We start from the raw sequence: 15,354 nt of genomic DNA, 5'->3' as shown, positions 1-15,354 counted from the left end.
GAGTTGACGATTTGTTGGTGAAAGAATGATTAAATGCTGGTCTAATCATTTATTCGAAAATGCTCGTCTGAGCCTTAGGTGAGAAAACCTAATTAATTATGATGGAGTGAGGGACTGACCATGGGGTCATAAAACCAGCCCTGGGTAGTCACGTGACCCCCTGATGATCACTTCATGAAAATCCAAAGTATTTGGACGAGTTTTGGACCTAATACGTGCAATTCTGCAAATTAGGTCAAAACTATGAAAATTGATGGGACCGGATTCCGTGAGCCAAAGAGTTAATCTTGGTCGGTCAAGATAACGTGCTCACGTCCCCAAGGCGTACGCGTCTCAGTCCTGAGAATTTTGATATTTTCTGGCGTGCAATTTTGCGTCCATTCGAGAAAGGAAACTTTGCTGTTTGGTCCTAAGCCCACAAAGTTAGTTATAGTAGGGTCCAACCGGATTTTTTATTTATTTAGAGGTCCAAAATTAATTAAAACATGGAAATGACCATAATACCCATTGTTACCAAACGTGTGTGTTTACACATTCATTATATTGAGTACATATCTGTTACACTGATTATAAATTCGAGTACATATCTGCTACACTGCTTATAAATTCGAGTACATATCTGCTACACTACTTACAAATCTGAGTACATATCTGTCGCGCTGCTTACAAATAGAACACGTATCCGCTAAACTTCTTACAAATTCGAGTATATATCTGCTGCTTACGAATTCAAGTATGTATCTGTTGAACTGCTTACAGGAAAAGTACATATTTGTTAGAATCAATGATAAATAAATTAGAAAACGTTTTACATCACATATATTGTAGGATCATACCATTAATCTCTAGTATTTCTTTAATACAAAAGAGGTACAGTTTTGCATGATTGAACAGGGTGACATAACCACTAAAAAACTAACCAACAAAATTAATGTCCATAAGAAGCTACTGAATATCTACAGCAAACCCTGAAAGTGATTATCAAGGATCGAGTGATACATAGCAAACTAGAGTAACATATTAGGATGCTTTGCACAAATGAAAATGTAACAAACGACATTTCAATTTTCTTACCACACAAAGAAGCTGTCGCTTTCCAGGAGTATCGGCTCCTTGGTTGCTAAATTTCGCTTCCAGAACCGCTATTAGCGCAACATTATCCTATACAAAATTGAATGGACAAATAGAATAATACAGGGAGTAAGATTCTGGGAAAGAATCTAAGCACCAACTAACTGCATAAGAGACTCCCAAAGAAGAAAAATCACCTTAAGAAGTCGAGACAAAGCAGCTTTCTTCTGAGTGATTGGGACCACAACATCTGTCAGTGACTGAGCAGCCTTGTTGAATTCGACCTACATACAAAAGTAAACTGTTTAACATGTGAAACAACAGAGTAACAATAATTCAAAAGAAAGTCTGTCATCTCCAAACCTCGTATTTCTTCACATGGGAAAATCTGTCCCTTCGGAAAAATGTTGCACAACCATCGATAGCATAAGTCCCGGTGTAAACCTACAGTGAACAGATTCATTATCACAAACTGAATATTTGGAGTTTATGACCATTAAATCAAAAATGTCCGCAAGCAAACCTCTGTTGTCTTCTTCTTGTAGAGAGCTTGATAACCATGTTTGTCCAACTCAGGGGCGAAAAACTCATCAAAATGATCACTTTGAATCTGAAATAAGAAATGATTAGCTTTGTTGCAACTAAATCCTTAACTTAAGGATTGGCTATGTGGACATAATCTTGAATCCAAGCTAATACATCAATTTCATATCTAAATAACTAATATGAGACAAGAATAGTCTTTTTCTTATTTAGTATTCCAATTCATTATACATGCACTGGAATACCATGAAAAGGAAAAACCAGAATGGCTTCTGTCAAAATTATTTGATGTAAGAGAGAAGTTTGTAACAGTACGTCATATATGTACTTCATATTCATGAACTAAAAAATCAATTGCATGTCAAGAAGAAGTGATGAATCCATGCATATAACTGAATCAAAGCACATACTTCAGTATTACACATATGTACTCATGGATCAAACCCAAAAACAATAGCAAAACTCAGAAATATAAACGAATCAAAGCACATATTTCAGTATTACACATACTTACTCATGGATCGAACCCAAAAACAGTGGAAAACTTTTGAATATAACCGAATCAAAGCACATACTTCAGTATTACACATACGTACTCATGGATCGAACCCAAAAACAATGGAAAAACTCTGAATATAACCGAATCAAAGCACATATTTCAGTACTACACATACGTACTCATAGATCGAACCAAAAAAAATGGCAAAAATTTGAATATAACCGAATCATAAGAATTTTGTATCAGTACGTCGTATACGTACTGTCAATTCATACACAAAAGCAAACTGTATCAAACCTAAAAACATAATAGCATCATGAAAATCGATTTGATCTTCATAATACAATCGGAAAAAAAATCGAATGAAGAAAAACGAACAAAATAATCAAAAAAGATGATTAAAAAACATACCCGGAAACACAAACAAATCTTCTCGTCGTAAATCATAACGATGCATCATCATCATCTTCTTCTTATTAATAAATTGAGTTTCTGTCAGTACGTGATATACGTACTGTTGCTTCATATACAAAAAAAAACTGAAACACATCTAAAACCAACAAAATGGAAGTGGTATAAGTAAATCTAACAATGAAATGAACAAAAAATATGATTATTCATCTAGATCTGGTAAATAATCAACAAATCAAACATGGAGATAGAAAAGCGTAATCAAACACAACAACGATTCGATCGTGAAACCCTAAAATAAACATTGATTTGATAAAAACGAGAAAGATTGAAGAATTTTTTTTGGATCTGTACAGAATCCATTTGCAGCAGCAGTGAGAAGAAAGATAAGAAGAAAACGAATATGAAAGGTTAATGTTCTTCTCATGCTTATAATCCCTGTTAAATAGGGAGGGTTATTTGTGGTATTTTTAAATTTCGCATTAGTTATCCCGCACGTGTAAGGACCTGGGCTTAAAAAATTAGGTCCATTTTTATGTTTTCTCTTAATTATGGACCTTTGTTTACTGGGCTTTAGTAGGTGGACCTGCCACTAACTAAGAACACTATAAGGGGATCTATAGGTAATTCCTACTTCGAGAAAATATGCCAAAATTAGGGTTTTGCTGAAACGAGGGAAACTTCATGAGATGATAGAAAATAATTATAAAATAAGGAATGAGGAGGCGTGGGACCGCCGTGGTCAAGGCATGGTCGACCGGTCGTGACCAAGGTCCCGTGGTGCCTTTTCCTTAATTTTATAATATTTTGATGATTTTATGAAAATTCATGAATTTTTGAGAAATTTGATGAATTTAGGGAGTTTCCATGAATTTAAGGAGTTTTCATGAGTTGAAGGAAGCAAACAATATTAAAATAATAAAAATAAGGGCGTGTGGGACCGTGGAACGCATGGCCGTCCGGCTTGGTCCCGGTCCCACGAGTTTCCCTAATTTTTGTGTATTTTTCATGTATTTTTGATGAATTGAAGGTATTTTTCCTAATTTGAGAGAAATACCATGAAATCAAGGAATTTGATGAATTCAAGGAAAACTAATAATAAAATAACAAAACAAAGGGGTGTGTGGGACCGTCTAGGGCATGACCGACCGGCTAGGGGCCCGGTCCCACAAGTTTTCATAATTTTATTTTATTATTTGATGATTTGTGCAAAAATACCATGAAATCAAGGAGTTTTTCATGAAATTAGAGAAATAATAATAATAAAATAATAAGAAACCGTGAGGTGTGGGGCCGGCTGGGACCAAGGCATGGCCGGTTGGCCAATGGTCACGCCCCACACTCCTTTCCTTAATTTTATATTATTTTCTTACGGATTTATGAAAATACCATGAAACCGAGGAGTTTTCTCGAGACGAAGGAGATTTGATCAAACGAGAGAATTTTCATCAAATCATGGAAAATAATAAAAATGTATTAAAAATATAAAAATTGGCGTGGAACTGACCACGACACGGTCGGTCGGTCGTGTGTCCGTGCTCCCAGCACCCTGGTCAATATTTTTAATTATTTATTATTGTCTTCCCTATTTTACATAGGTTCATCGTTTCGTTGTATTTTTAAATACTCGTTCGTGCGGTGAGTGTTAGTGTATCATCGTTGAATACACTTTCACCATTTGAATCGGGGCTTACTTAGAGGTAGCTCAGACTCCCGGTTGTTGGTTATTTATTACTAATTGTGGAATTCAGTTGGGAATAATTCACAAAACTGAGTAATACGATGTTTATTATTAATTCATAGGACCAGCTGAGGATTCGACTACGAATTCAGGATAATAAAGTGAGCATTACCATTCCATGGGATCGTAGATTCGACCATAAAATCAGAGTAATTAAGATTTATCTATTACCATTTATGAGACTAGTTGTGGATTCGATCATGAAATCGGAATAATGAGATAATACAATTTTTATTGCCATTCTATGAGATCAAGCCGTGGATTCGATCATAAAATCAGAACAATTGTTTATTTCCATTCCATGGGACCAGTCGTGGATTCGACCATGGAATATGAGCAATTGTTATTGCCATTCCATGGGACCAGTCGTGGATTCAACCATGGAATAGGAGCAATAATAAATTATTCTGGGAATTCAGTAGTGAATGTCACGGCAGAATTAATCTTAATTAGGAATAATTAACTTTGTGGCTCTATACTAGCAGAGGAAGCTGTCTAGGAGCATTAATTATCCCGATATGAGCTTGTCAGTAAGTCATATCCTTTATATAGTCAGGGTAAACTCGTTGTTTATTCCTGAAGACGTTATCGCTCTATACTAGCAGAGCAAGCTGTCTAGAAGCCGTCCATCTCGTGATACTATATAAAAATAATCACTGAAAGTGTTCAGTATTCATGAGATATACCGTTGTCCAGTCGTGAGACTACATATCTACATGTAATCTGAGAGAAAGTACTCTCCGTTGAGAATTCGATGAGAGACCCGTGTCTCAATACTCACGTTTGATTGCTGGATCAGAGCTTCGTATAATTATGAGTTTACGATTTTATCCCTTGTCGAAAATCCACCATCTACAGACGTTATGTAGTTGTTACACCATTTCTCGTCAAAGCAATTTTCAAAGTGATTGAAATATTCATGACTTTCGTCACTAGGTAAAGATAAACTTGGGCGAAGCGAAAAGCTTACCAACACATATTTCGAGATATAGATAGGCGGGGTATACTCGGCTCGAAATACCAAATGTGTATAATCTAGTCTATATATATAGCATACGACTTTTGTCTCAAAGAGTAGGAGATAGAATAGATGGAATTTTGAGTGACAGATAAGTTCAAGTCTCCACATACCTTTTTATCGAGAAGTCCCACCGGTTCCTTGAGTGGTCCTTCTACTTGTATGATGAATCGTCATGAAGTCCTTGAGCTCAACTACACTTACTATCCTAGTCCGAGACTTAGCTATAAGAAACTAGAAATCAAGACTTATAGTTTTAACCACTAACATTAACAGACATGCTTGAGATAGCAACGCATGCGAGTTTGACCGAGCAGTGCTCTAACAAGGTTTATCTACAAATTTGAAGAAGTAGGTAACCTAATATTTCGATTTAAATTTGTCTAAGTCTAAGGATCGACCACTATCACCTTGATTTAACATCTAAAAGGAAATTAATATGTGTCTTGTTGGATGCAAGGTAATGCTAGTCTTCATGAAGGACTGTGGAGCAACCTTTAAGACGTAGGGGCAATCAATATGATAACATGAAGAATTTATTCTATCTCAACTGCATTCTAATGTTAAGTCAGATAATATGCTCGTGTTTGTAGCAGCCTAATACATTGTAATGTTCAAACTAGACGAGGTCCAGGGTTTACTGTAATTGCATTTTTTCCTCATTAACAAAATTTCTGGTGTTTTGTTTTTATTTCTTTTACACATCATATTGATTGATTCTATATAATTGAAGTATATATAAGTAAGTTGTAAGTAAATCATCATTGATATTCGATTATTGATTACATATTATCCAAATAAACTCCTTGTCTGGTTTTTTTTTTGGTATAAAGTTCACACAAGGAATTGTCTGTTAGGTTCAACACCAAAAAGTTGGTGGTCTAGTTGGTACCCTCTCCTTTTCAAGTTTTTTCAAAGTTTCATATTCAGATATTCTCTTGGATTACAACACTTAACCCCGTTTAGAATTATGTCAGTGGTAGCTGAATATTCCATTGCAAAAACTCCATTTTATGGTAACATCAGGCCTCAAATCCCTCATCTTCATTTGGTAACTTGTTCATTCTTGATCACGTGACCAAATTATGCAAAATTTTATACATAAGTACAATTATATTTTTCCTACTAGAGTAAAAGAACAATATGATCCACAAATGATGACTAACATCGACTTAAAATTCTAAATGCTTTTTAAACATCCTTTATGTTTGCAATTTGTTGCGTGTTAAAATAATTTCTGTTACGCATGTTATTGGTTTGAATATAGGCCTGAAGTAAAATTTCTTATTATGGATAGATTTATCTGCTAAATGGTTTTATTTTATCTAAGAGTGATTTCGTACCTTAGATCTTAAAACAAAGTTGGTTTATGCAAAACGTTGTGTAATTTCCTGACATTCCCAAATAAGTATGTCATATCCAACAATCATAAGTACCTTGGTTCTGGTGATACATGTTCTTATTTTAAATTCTCAAGGAGAATTTATCCAAGATAAGCTGATTTTAGATGGGATTTTGGTGAAAAATGAATATATTATAGTAGGTTGAAATAAAAATTTCCGGGAATTCTCCGCAAAGTTGATATGAAAACGGCGTTCGATAACATTAATTGGCACCGTCTTTTTTTCATTCTACAAAAGTTTGGCTCTGGTTGCACATGAGTAAGTTGGATCAAATGGTGTGTTATGTCGGCTCAGTTTTCTATAATTGTAAATGGGATAACAATAGACAAAATAAAGCCAAGAAAAATGTATTAGACAAGGAGACCTCATGTCTCCTTATCTATTTATTTTTTTGGTGGTGGAGATTTTAACTAAACTTTTAGAATAAGTTGTTAAGATAGGCAGACTTAGTGGTTTTATGGTAGCTATGGGTATACAATAGTATCTCATATGCAATTTGTAAATGAAATTATTATCTTTCTGTAGATGGGGAAAAACGATTTGCTGGTTTTTAAGGAATTGAGGAGACAACCGTACGGAGGAGAATCCTCGAACCGAGCGAAATGTTAAACCTCACACAGATGCACCGCTTCAAAGGGGGTGCTTTAGATTCCAGAGATCAATTTGTAGTACTCCGGCCTAAATCAAGACAATGACCGTTCCAGAGTAAATTCGGTCACAAGAGAAGATGGGTTGATCTGTAGGAGGTAAGCTGAGAAATGTGTGGAATCAATGGTAATCAAAGATTGTGGGTGTGTGAATTCTGAATACGATAAGCTCTGAGTGATTGAAATTGCTCAATTGAGAGTAGTTGCTCAATTGATGAGTTGATGATCTCGTGTTGTCTATGAGACGTGAGATTGATGATACTGATGATGCCGATTCAATCATGATTCAGAGACTTATTTATATTGCTGGAATTGTAGACACCATGATTCCATGAAGTGTGACAGTTGATGGAATCAAGGAGTGGGGAAGTGGAGATCGTATTTGAAACCAGTTGCTCAACGTGTGGAGACTTGGTTGATTTTCCACCCACTACCTCGTGAATTCCTTCAACTGATTGCACGACTTGCTCACATTCCATCGTGTGTTTGAACACACGTGCCGTAGACCGCCAGACCAAAACCCTAAGTGATATCCCCCCAAGTGACACGATTGACGTCTCGTGGTTTGTTAGTCAATTGATGACTTCGTGGTTTGATGGGACGATGAGTCCATGTAGTTGCTGAATTGAACATGATGTTCTGAAACTCATGAGTCGAACATGTCATGAGACAGAGGTATAGTTCTTACGATGAAGCGATCAAGTACTTCTCATTCGATGGATCGTTGAATATTTATTGTTGAACCAATATTCCTTGGTTTGAGCAAATATTTATCATCTGAGCAAGTGTTGCTCATGTGATGAATTGTTGAATATTTGATCGTCTGAGCATGTGTTGCTCATCTGATGGTTATTGGCAGCGTACCAAAAATATTAATTAGAATATTGGTCGTTGAACCGAGCATAATTAATAAAATTAATTACCATGAGGTCGTCGTAAAATTATTAAGGTTGGAATCTGGAATGATGATCCTTGGATTCAGAAACCCTAATTTGATCAATTGATAATCAACTCATGGTTCGTCAGAATTTTAACCATGGGATGAAGGAGGGAGCGACTACATGGGACCGTGGATCAACCATGTAGTGTCCATATGCTCACGTGAGCAAATACGAAGAACTCCTGAAGAGTTGACGATTTATTGGTGGAAGAATGATTAAATGGAGGCTTAATCATTTATTCAAAAATGCTCGTCTGAGCCTTAGGTGAGAAAACCTAATTAATTATGACGAGGCGAGGGACCGACCATGGAGTCATGAAACCGGACCTAGGTTGTCACGTTATCGCCTGACTCCAAAGTGTTTGGAAGAGTTTTGGACCTAATACGAGCAATTGTGCAAATTAGGTCAAAACTGTAAAAATTGATGGGACCGGCTTCCGTGAGCCAAAGAGCCAATCTTGGTCGGTCAAGGTAGCATGATCGTGTCTCCAAGGCTTCCGCGTCTCAGTCCTGAGAATTATGATATTTTCTGGCGCGCAATTGAGCATCCATTCGAGAAAATATGCCAAAATTAGGGTTTCGACGAAACTGAGGAAAACACCATGAGATGATGAAAAATAATTATAAAATAAGAAATGAGGAGGCGTGGGACCTCCGTGGTCAAGCCATGGTCGGCCAGTACCATGGTCTCGTGGTGCCTTTTCCTTAATTTTATAATATTTTGATGATTTTATGAAAAATTCATGAATTTTGAGAAGTTTGATGAATTTAGGGAGTTTCCATGAATTGAAGGAGTTTTTATGAGTTCAAGGAAGCAAAAAATATTAAAATAATAAAAACAAGGGCGTGTGGGACCGTGGAAGGCATGGCCGGCCGGCTAGGGCCCGGTCCCATGAGTTTCCCTATTTTTTTAATATTTTTTAAGTATTTTGATGATTTGAGGGAATTTTTTCCTAATTTGAGAGAAATACCATGAAATCAAGGAATATGATGAATTCAAGGAAAACTAATAATAATAAAATAATAAAACAAAGGGGCGTGTGGGACCGGCTAGGGCATGGCCGGCCGGCCAAGGCCCGTCCCACAAGTTTTCATAATTTATTTTATTTTATTATTATTTGATGATTTGTGCAAAAATACCATGAAATCAAGGAGTTTTTTCATGAAATTAGAGAAATATAATAATAATAATAATAATAATAATAATAATAAAATAATAAGGAACCATGGGGTGTGGGGCCGGTTGGGACCAAGGCATGGTCGGTTGGCCAATGGTCACGCCCCACACTCCTTTTCTTAATTTTATATTATTTTTTATGGATTTATGGAAGTACCATGAAACCGAGGAGTTTCCTCGAGACGAAGGATATTTGATAAAATGAGAGAATTTTCATCAAATCATGAAAAATAATAAAAACGCATTAAAAATATAAAACTGGCGTGGGATTGGCCAGGACACGGTCAGTTGGTCGTGTGTCCGTGCTCCCTGGTCAATATTTTTAATTATTTATTATTTTCTTCTCTATTTTGCATAGGTTCATCGTTTCATTGTATTTTTGAAATACTCGTTCGTGCGGTGACTGTTAGTGTATCGTCGTTGAATACACCTTCACCATTTGAATCGGGGCTTACTTAGAGGTAGCTCAGACGCCCGGTTGTTAATTATTTATTACTAATTGTGGAATTCAGTGGAGAATAATTCACAAAACTGAGTAATAAGATGTTTATTATAAATTCATAGGATCAGCTGAGGATTCAACTACGAATTCAGGATAATAAAGTGAGCATTACCATTCCATGGAATCGTAGATTCGACCATAGAATCAGAGTAATTAAGATTTATCTATTACCATTTATGAGACCAGTTGTGGATTCGATCATGAAATCGGAGTAATGAGATAATATAGTTATTGCTATTCTATGAGATCAAGCCGTGGATTCGATCATAGAATCAGAACAATTGTTATTGCCATTCCATGGGACCAGTCGTGGATTCGACCATGGAATAGGAGCGATTGTAATTAGGAATAATTAACTTTGTGGCTCTATACTAGCAGAGAAAGATGTCTAGGAGCATTAATTATCCTGATACGAGCTTGTCGGTAAGTCATATCCTTTATATAGTCAGGGTAAACTCAATATTTGTTCCTGAAGACGTTATCACTCTATACTAGCAGAGCAAGCTGTCTAGGAGCCGTCCATATCGTGATACTATATAGGAATAATCACTGAAAGTATTCAGTATTCATGAGATATTCCGTTGTCCAGTCGTGAGACTGCATATCCACATGTACTCCGAGAGAAGGTACTCTCCGTTGAGAATTCGATGAGAGACCCGTGTCTCGATACTCACATCTGATTGCTGAATCAGAGCTTCATATGAGTTTGCGAATTTAGCCTTTGTCGAAAATCCACCATCTACACTTTCTTAATGACAATACAGATGAAGTAAGAAAATTGCATATAATGTTAATGATATTTGAGGTATTGTCAGATTTGGAAAAGTTCAATCATAAGTATTGGAACTGACAATATGGTGGATGAACTGGCATCTTGAACTAGGTTGTTGGACCAAGTTACCAACTACCTATCTGGGGTTACCCGTGGGAGCTACAATATACGTGTGACAATATGTGATAGTGTGTTAAAGAGAATGAACGAAAATCTTACGCCTTGGAAGAGAAAATATCTAAAGAAAGAATATAGAGTAACTTTAATTCGATGTTTTCTAGAAAGCTTGCCAATATATTACGTGTCATTGTTACAGTTACTGGTGAGTTTGGGAAGAATCTCAACACTATCATGAGTCAGTTCTTATGGGTGAAGATGAAGATCGTAAGCAGAAGAGGCTGTGTTTCTTGGGATAAAGTCCATAAACCAATTAAGTTGAGAGGTTTAGGGATTCAAAATATAAAATGGTGAATGAAGCTTTACTAATAAATGGCATTGGAGATATACGAAAGGAACACAATTTTCTTTTTGAGTAGAATTGTTTGCGAGAAGAGTGGCTCTACTTCAAAAAAAAAAATTTCCGGAGGAAAAGAAAGTTACGATAAGTAGAAACATATGGAATTTTTTTTCCAGATGATACTAGCATTCTAGATTTGAATTGAGATGATATTTTTTTAATGCAAGGGATACAAGGTTAGAAATATGGTGTACGACTATCATCCACGAGATCCTCTTAGCGAAAAAGTGAGTAATTCGATAATATTAATACTTGTGTCATCGTTAAAAGTTCGCATACTAACATTTAAGAATTCGTTGAATTTAATCTGGAACGTTTCAATGGGGTATGGAGAATCCGTAATGGGGAACTAAGTTCATTCATCACAAAGAATATACGACGTTGTACCGACGTGCTCGGAGGTTCATTGATGAACACTTGATGTGTCAAATTCTAGAATTCCCATACTGAATTGTCATATATATGTAATGCGCTAATCTCCTAAACTACGTAATGAATATTTTGTTTCTGAAAGTAAGGTATAATCGGATTATGTGGGCATATATAAACCCCGATTCCTACAATCGGTTTATCTGGGTATTAAAAAAACTCATTTCGGATTTACTTCATCCTTTGAAAAACTCAACCCAAAATCGGTTTACAACTGCACTAGCATCAACAGATTCTCGATCGAGTTTTGGAAAAAAAATTAATTTTTTTTCAAGTTTTGATGATGGATTAATGGTAGCTGATTTCAGGGTTAACTTGATTGAAAATCATTTAATTACCTAAATTAGTACTAATCAATCAGGGGTAGTTTTGCCATTTAGTAAAATAATTGGATAAGGGGTTATCCATTTTACTTCAAATTATTCTTTTTTGTCTTGTAGTCTTAGACCCAAATTAATCACAATAGACCCCAATTTAGCCAGGTTTCTTAATACATGAGAATAACACGAGATATTCCAAACGAAGTGACTAATCTTATTCAAAGTTGTAAAATGCAGTCGTTGCGAAACGTAGAGAAAATATTTGGCCTATGCTAATACTCACTATGATTTGGGAGATCTGGCCGAAAAGAAATGGAAAATTTATTGTTGTCAAGGGAGATCATATGATGACATATTGTTAATGATTAAGCAGGCCATCTACTTATGGTGCTTAGGAAGGACTACATTTGATTCATACTCATTATCTAAAGTCCTTTTTCACCAGGAAAACATGGTGACTTTGTATTTTTGACTTTGTATTTTTTTCTTCTATGAGTGATTGTTTGTTCTCTTGACCATTTCCTGTACATATTTTTCCTTTTTCAGTATGTCATTTACCCTTATTTTTTAAGAAAAAGGCATTTGCTTACCTTTTTTTTTCTTTTTGAAAAAAAGGCAACTGCCAATGCTACAATATGTCGAGCAATGTTTTGAGAACCGGACTGAGCGCTAAACTAGCAAAATTCGAGTAAAATGAGATATAATACTTGTTTCTTCTTTGTATTTGGATTTGCAATGTGTTTATTAAAAAACTAATTATCCCATTGTTTAGTTATTATTGCTCGACCAAAGAGAGACCCTTTTATATGGTCACTCCCCTGTCATTTTTCACTCACAATAAATGTACAAAAAAACCAAAATTAGTTTTTTGTTTTTTCAAATTTCATAAAATTGAGATTCATCTTGAGATAATCCAGCAAATTGATTAGAAATGTGCATGAAGTACAATGAAACAATCAAATTAAACAAATCCGGATCAATTCTGATCTTATTGCAGAAATTGCAATGTATAAGGATTTGAAGTCTGTCAAAGTTCCTTCAATGGATTTGAATAACTCCTTTAATTCTTCTCAGAAGAATTGTCGCAAGTCAGGGGATAAGCGAGGTTTAGGCTTTGTGAAACCTGATGGGACTCATAACCACTCAGATAAAATTAAAGATGTTGGTCCATGTATGTTCTGTGATTCTCACAATCATTTTCAACATACATCCACAACTTTCAAGAAAAGTTTAAAGGTTGCAAGTAATCTTCATAAGAAAGCTGAAAAACTGTTTACTTTTCTAAAAAGGTGTACAAATATAACAAGAAATTCCAAACGAGATAATAATGTTAGTATGTGAGATTTTGCTCTAAAATCAACATCACCCTTTCAATGGTTTCTTGATAGTGGATGTAGCCGATATATGATTGGAGATATTTCGTGGTTTGTGAATTCAAGCGACTTTGAAGGAGGTCCTACAACATTCAGAGATGGGAGTTTTTGCTACATAAGAGAGAAGGGGACGATCAAACTTCCTGGCGTTCCTGAAATCCATGATGTAGTTTACGTTAAAGGTATGACTGCAAATCTTCTTTCTGTTAGCCAAATTTGTGACAAAGGCCATAAATTTGTCTTCAATGCGAATGGATGTGACATTGTAGACAAAACTGGAAAAGTAATTTTTCAGAGAACTTATGGTAAAAATAACTGTTATCTTCTCAATACTCAGCTTAGTAATTTTTGCAATTTGACTAAGGTGGAATCTACACATATTTGGCATGAGAATTTTGGTCACATCAATTATCACCTTTGTTAGAGCATAGCTCGGTTGAACCCACCAAGCGTTGGTATTTCAAGTTTGGTTGTCATATTTTAGTGAAGCAAAACTCATTTAAGAGTCGCTTGATTAAATGTACTAGATTCAACTTCGTATAGGTTAGCTTGAAAGTATTAGGATATGAGACATTACAAGTATTGCGAAGACTTTAAGAAGTGAAGAAGCAAGGAGCTACAACCACAACATCATCCTTCCACTTGAGGTTAGTGATATTTGAATTGAACTGTTTCATTCCCTAACGTATCTTTCAAGTCGTGCATATTGAAAACAAAAATGCGAAGCATGAACACTCTAGATAGACATAGTATTAAGGAATACAATACGAGGTTTATTGCTTAACCATTAAACTTTATAGATAAGACATCGACATAATCGTTTGAATGCTATTCTGATTATGTATGGGTATGAGGTGAGGATTTCATCCTAGGAAACAATGTTTTTACATGTATTTTAAGGAAGTAAGTTCATGAACTTTGTTTGTGAATCGAAAAGGAAATCGCCAGGCGTTATTGGGATTGTTCTTCATTGAATATCTCATGAACGACCAATATGTGTGATTAGTATAACCGCTCATGACTTGTTTGTGTTCTTGGTAAAACTATTTACATGAGGCCTGAGTTTTGTATTGGTATGACTTTTATTAGTGAAACCGATCTTAAGTAATCACCTGATGGTATGATTGAGTTTGTGTAGTTTGTAAGACCTAACACTGGGTAAAGGGGAACCGATCTTAGTAAGAGGTGCAACACATCACAAAGGGGAATCGATCCTTGTATGGGGTGCATCAAGGTTTATAGAAGAAAGGGGAAACGATCCTATGGACATGTGCAACACGTTTTTAGGCAAAGGGGAACCGATCCTATGGACATGTGCAACACATATGAGTTAGATAACATATATATGTGGGGAAACGATCCTAGTACCTAGTCAACCGAATTTTGGGAAGCTAGTGTGACTATGCACAATACTCACATGGAGGTAGAGCCGAAATTGGTAGAACCGTTAAACCCATGATTTGTGATTGAAAGTTCTTAATCAATCGCATAGCTCTTGAAAGTCAGATGAACCAATTCTAAACTTGTTTGGAAGCGTGGTAAATCGGTTTCAAGTGCGTAAGTATGAAAGAGGACTTACAAAGTAAGGATGTCGACACAGTATGAACGCATGCAGTAATGCGCATCCTTTATTGTTCAAAGATATTCCTTAACAGATAAGAAAGAAGTAAATCCCAGGATCGAAATTAAATAAGTTAAGAATCTTTTAATTATGGTTTTTAATTATATATGGAAAATAAGAATTAGTAATGTGCATTTGCTAGTTAAAGATTTTCCAAGGAGATTTTCGATCAATATTTTTGGACAGAGCATTCTCAGGAATTATGAAAACCGAATATGGAAATTATTATTGAATATCTTGAGAATATTTTTCGGTTTAGGAAATTCCTTGGTGTCCAAACTTCCTTGTCTATAAATACTTGAAGTTTGCATTTCGGGCAAACTAATCCTTCGTGACAATAAACTTCATGTGTTGTACTGTTACTGGTGAA

At 35.6% G+C, this 15,354-nt stretch overlaps 1 long non-coding RNA gene across 1 annotated transcript; it reads right to left on the bottom strand.

The window, feature by feature from the left end:
• Window positions 1–1,128: 1,128 nt before the first annotated feature.
• On the bottom strand, window positions 1,129–1,700 carry LOC113333295. Its single transcript, XR_003351902.1, has 4 exons — window positions 1,595–1,700; window positions 1,435–1,515; window positions 1,269–1,355; window positions 1,129–1,161 (listed from the first exon to the last, which is right to left on the bottom strand). It is a non-coding gene; the product is annotated as an uncharacterized LOC113333295 (long non-coding RNA).
• Window positions 1,701–15,354: the final 13,654 nt, after the last annotated feature.

This window comes from Papaver somniferum, chromosome 1, assembly GCF_003573695.1.
Source record: "Papaver somniferum cultivar HN1 chromosome 1, ASM357369v1, whole genome shotgun sequence".
NCBI lineage: Eukaryota > Viridiplantae > Streptophyta > Magnoliopsida > Ranunculales > Papaveraceae > Papaver > Papaver somniferum.
This window is presented reverse-complemented; position numbering and strand designations above follow the sequence as displayed.